Below are 6043 nucleotides of genomic sequence, written 5' to 3'. Positions count from 1 at the left end.
ATATGTGCTTGCAAATGTGTTTGTATGTGTGTATACACATACATATATACGTATATAATTTTCAACAGATACTTTTATTTTTATATGAAGCCTTAAGTTATATAGTTTATTCCATTAGGAAAATATGTCATTTAATTAAGATTGATAAATACATGGACACAGCCAAGTTATAGGTATATTGCATTGCACAACAAAGTTCAAACCTGAGTCAGATGAAATTCTGGCTGACACATTCTATAAGCAGCATCCCAGACAGAGTTAAGCCTCTACACAATTCATTTCCAGCAGCAAGTACTACACATTTTAGATTTCAAAACAAGTGGCCAGATCACCCTTATTTTCTGAAGGCATCAGCACAGAGATCATTCTTTATTCAAAGACTGACAGTTTGAACTAGAGCATTCATATCAAATAGTTAACAAATCAAAGTTATCCTAAGAATCAAATCACTTTTCCAAGACATACTTAATATTTCCACCTATTGAGTATTTTTAAACATGACATTCTCTTGTTCACAAACTAGAGACAGTCACACCATCCAACCTCAGGTATTCAGGCTTGCCAGATGCTTCAGTCTCATGAGATTTTGTATATTTGTACATTTGATTTCCTACGTTACAAGGAGTAAGAAATCACATCTAACCCTCTCATAGGACCCTTACGACTACAATACTATTAAAGATTTGAGATCACTATGGGGCAACCTTTGGAACAGGCTGATTTGGTGGAGTCTCACACTGCTCAGAGGGAATCTTAGAGGATTGCATCTGTCTACGTTCAATTTCTTGGTGCCTGATACAAAGTATGTGCCCCCCAATAATTTGTTGACTAAATGATTGAATGGAATGAATAAAAAGGAAACAGTTGATGGTATGGATATAAGATTCTATGGAATTTGAAGCTTTACTTTTTGATGTGGCCAAGCAATAACACCCAGGTGCTTTCCACCTGTAAGTGCTCTTTTAGGGAGCAGTCTGGGTTCCTTGTACTGAACTTTACAGAGCACCAGGTATGTATAAGGCACTGAGATACACTAGCTATTCTGTGGCACGAACAGCACACATGGGGTCAGGCAATCCTCTCTTTGCACATAATTTTTAACATACTAGACACTTGATCTGGATGTTATACTCTTCTTTGACCAAGAAAGCCATTGTCAAGCTCAGCGACTCTTGGCAAGATCTGCTTTCATATATTGCACTCAGGCATACTGTAGTGGGTGCTGCCCCAATCTACAATTCTGTTCACTAAATCAAACATGACACACAATGAGATAACAGGTCAGAATTCAAAGTTATTTTTTTTAAAACATTCACCCACAGAGATATTTAAGAGAGAAGAGAAAAAATTATAATGCAAGAACAAAGGGTGACACCTTTTAGATGGGTGAGAACAAAATTAAATTCTCATCTTGTTCCTCTCACCACTACAAACAGAAAGCATATCCAAGAGCTCTAATGTCTTTGGACATTAAATTACATGCATGTCAAATTTTATAAGTGATTATAACTCACTTCAAAACAACACAGGAATTTCTTCACAATGAAATAATTGGTACTGTACATTGTGAATGCCAAGCAGAAAGACAAAAAGAATGACAATCTTACAGATAATGTGGGTAGCAGAGCAAAACCTGTTTGTGCCTGTCTAGCTCTATAACTGCTTCAGGTTTTTTTAGACATATTTGAAATTAAGTCAACACAAAAATATGCTAGGAAAATCTGTCTCCTGGGGTTACTTGGTGTAAATAAAATATAGCACAGGAGATTGGGATCTTCTTTATAGATCCTATAAGACTGTTCAGACTTGTCTCCATAAGAATTACTGGATGAGCTTGGCTTTAAAATGTCAGTAAGTAAAATAAACATTTTCTAACTCTTCATCAGTTGTCCTTCCAGATTATAATTCTTTATATGTCTGCAAGTGTACCCACTCTATCTCCAGTGTTTCTCAGGTATCTTCCTCTCTGATGTACTGATAAGTTCTACCATTTTTGATTTTCTACCTCCTAGTATTTTTTTCTAAATCAGTGTGGTCTTTAATTGTATTATTTAAATAGCATTGCTACTCTTCCCTTCTCTATATTATCACTCGTTTAATTTTCTCCTCTGCTATTTTCTCTTCCTTCTTCTCTCACTCCCCTTATTTCTCCTCCTTGTCTTTTTTCTGTTCTCTCATCTTCATCTTATTCCTTTCTCATGTTCTACAAGGTTTTGCATGAGTGGCTCTTTTCTGTCTATTTCAACCCATTTTTCCCCCATAGATATTAATCGCTAGCCTTAAACTTATCATTTTCCAGCTCATAAACTTCACATTTGCTATTCTTTGTGTCCAGAATGCTCCTTTCCAAGTCTTCCTTTTTTCCACCAAGGCTCCTGTATATGGGTATACATTGTATACAACAAAATTCCAGGGGCAATAGTCACTTAGACTATGATGTGATTGGCTTCTCCCAAGTTTTGCAACATGGTGGCCTGGTTTTCTACTCTAAGAAACTCAGCTTATATATTATATCTTTAAAAAGACCATTTCTCACAGCCATATGTAAAACTCCTCTAGCCATCCCATCCTATCCAGTAACTCTTCACCTTGCTGTTTTCCTTCATAACACGTATAAGGATTAATAACTATCCCATTAATTTATTTGTTACATATTCATCATATCTCTTCTAGAAAAAGATTTTTGGAGTTTTGTGTCCTTCTCTGTCTTGCTCTAAGCTGTATTTTGCAATGTCTGTAGTATCTTAAGTAGTGCCTGACACGAAGAAGGCCCTCTATAAATCAGTGTGGAATAAATGAAAAAACAAATGAATAAATTAGTGAAGACATTTTCCATGAGCATATTCATTCAGATTTCTCATTACCAGGGTCCCCATTACAAGGCAGAATAAAAATCAGCCTTCCTATACCATTCTGTTTACCTATTTCTATGAATCTTCCCCTTTTTTTGAAGACTTTTGGTTAAAATTTAATTGTGCCAGTGAAATACAGCATATCAATTAACACCACTTTAACATTTTTGTTGATGCACCAAATGTGCATTATAATGTGTGTGTGGAAGTTAGTGTAGAGCAGTAGATGGGGAACAGTAGTAGAGAGTTTACCAGTTAAGAGATAGGAGATCCCCAGAGAGTTTCCCTTTAGTTGGTAATTCTAGCCAAGGCCCAACTGTTTACTGTTTAATGGGTAAAAAGCCTGAAGCTGATGCTTGCAACATGCTAAACCATATCTCCTCTGACCACCTGATTTTAGTGCAATGGTGGTGAAGTTTTCTCTGTGCTTTGCAACTTCCTCCTGAAGGGTTCTCAACTTGGTTCTCTCTGACGCTTGGAAAGGCCACTCCACCAACCACAAACACACCCAGAAGTGGAGGATGGAAAAATCAATACCCCTGGGAGAAATTTCTAACAGTAGGGGGTGACACTTTGTGGGTAAATGCTCAAGGCTCTTTCTATTTTTGGTGAGACAATTCTGAAGAAATTTCTACATTATTAACTCAAAGGGTCAACAGAAAGATCGACCCATAGTCGATCAGAAGCCACTAGGTATTGGGTTTGTATTTTCTGACTCTCACTTTCGCTAATTCCTCACTATCACTTTTTAGAATCTTCACCCAAATACCTGGATCCAAATATGTGCCTTAGTGCCTACTTTCAGGGAAACCCAAACTTAGGCAATGTTCTTTAACTTTTGTTCCCTCTTATTTAATTTTTACCCCATTCCTCCCCTTCAGAAGAACCCTCATCATAGTTCTGTATTGTTGTTTGATAACAAATTCAAAAATTTTTAAAGTAAAAAAAAATACCTGAAATGAATCCAAGTTGATCAACCCAAGGCTGTTTAAAAGCTATGCATCCAAAAGTTGAGCATTCTTATTTAAGTAGTATTGCTACTTTTGACCAGGACCACTTAGTTTACACATGCACAGGTTATAATGTTTCTCTCTTTCCAATTCTGACAAATGAGATACTAAATGGGATTTAAGAAATAAATAACCAAAAATAAGACACAAAAGGACCTATCCAGACTCCCATACTAAGTGCTTTTAGAAATGGGGAAATATTATAGCCCCATTTTATCTTTTATAAATTGGTTATTATGACATCCATTTTATGGGTTAATGTTAATGATTAACTTTAAAGCACATATCCCTTGACTAATCTTCTGTATTTCAGCTAAAAGAAGAAACTAGAGCTAAATACACCAACATGAGAACATCCCCAAAATACACCTATAGAGAAAACACATTGAAGAATTATAGCCTGAGCGGATTTATGTTTAAAACAAATGCACAAACCCTTAAAACTATACATATGCATATGCATATACATACACAAACCTATATTGTATATCATACATACGGGAATACGGGAGTGTATGTAAATATAACAAAAACTCTAGAGAATGCACATGGTAGTGCATTCATGGTAGTAAAAGCATCTATTCATGTATTACTGTGTAATAAACAGAAAGTAGATCACATATTAATATTTTCCATCCCTATTTTTTTCATACGTGGAACTTCTCTAATGCAAAATTTCCCAGTCTACATCAGCTGCAGAAATAACTTTAAAGTAGAGAAAAACAGAACACAACATTAACTTATTTATTTATTTATTTGCTATCATATGATACAGTGTGTGGGGTGTGATAACCACTCAGTAAATGTTAATTGATTAAGTTAATGGGTAACTAAATAAATGATTGATTCAATACATATATTAAAACTGCAATCTCTATAAGATAAGCCTATCATCCTTATAGTTGACTAGTTAACTAGCAACATAAATCCAATGCAGTCTAGTAGGTGTAGATGAATAGCCTTGATGGGGTTTCTGAAAACTCACCTTTACTTTCCATTTAATTTCCACTAGTACTTTTTTAGGGTAGGTACTATGAGTAGAGATGGTGGTGGTAGGTATGTACTGGCTCGAAGTTGGAGAAATCAGTTGGTTTTCAAGAAGTATATTAAAGAAAATTTAAATGTCAATATCATCTTCAGCCATACTCTCATGAAAACTGTATGGAATAACAAATTCATTTTGTTTTAAAGGAGTGCCTGGTAATCAGTATTACTCTGGGGTGATGGTTGTGATGAGAAAACTCTGCTGAGGCATGCAACCATGCATGTTTAATTGGATAAAACTTAGCTTTATATATCCAAGCCTTCAAATTCCTAGTTCACTGTTAGATTAATTACGCTGTTTACATATCAGTAACACTCCTCTCTTCTTAACGTACTTAATCTCCACTCTCTTGGAAAGAGAAATGGCAAATTTTAACGTACCACTGGCAACTGTGTCATCAATATTGTTCAGAAATTCTTGAGAAAACCCATTATCAGATACCTCTCTGGAATTACTTATCTTTTGAATAAAACTCTGAGAGTTACGTGCTAGTGAATGGTAGAGCCAAAATTTAAATTCAGGCCAGCTGACTCCAGAGCTAGTAAATATTAAGTAATATTTACATAAGTAAATATTCTTCAAATAAGATAAAGCTTAAAATATTCAGTGAGAATCTACTATACTTAAATCAGTGTTGTAGAGGAAACTAGTCTCCATGCATTTTTTGCAGCACAATTCATGGGTATGGATAATGGTGGTGCTATGATAACTGATGTCACCAACACATTCAGAAGTTGAAAACACTGATTGTAGATCAAGAATTATAACCCTATGAAATAGTGTTCTTAACATATCTTTTTTACAGATGATGAAAATGAGTTTGGAGGAGGTGAAATAAATTGCGCTAAGTCACACACAAGGTAAATGATGGAGCCATAATTTGAATTTAGGCAGCCTAACTATTCTTTCAATCATATTAATTGTGTCTCTACTGTATTCAGATTATATTCCAGAAATAACTGATACAGGTTAATTTTAGCATGGTCTTTAACTACTTACTAACTCTCTCACTTGACCAGTGAACATTAATTTGCATTTGATCAAATAAGCATTGATTTGAAGACTATAACTATTCTAAGCATTGCTGGACTTAAAATAGGTTCATAAAAATGGGGTGAACCTGGGTAAGTGAAAAA

The sequence above is a fragment of the Propithecus coquereli genome, unplaced genomic scaffold, assembly GCF_000956105.1.
Source record: "Propithecus coquereli isolate 6110/MARCELLA unplaced genomic scaffold, Pcoq_1.0 Scaffold18, whole genome shotgun sequence".
NCBI classification, from domain to species: domain Eukaryota; kingdom Metazoa; phylum Chordata; class Mammalia; order Primates; family Indriidae; genus Propithecus; species Propithecus coquereli.
This window is presented reverse-complemented; position numbering follows the sequence as displayed.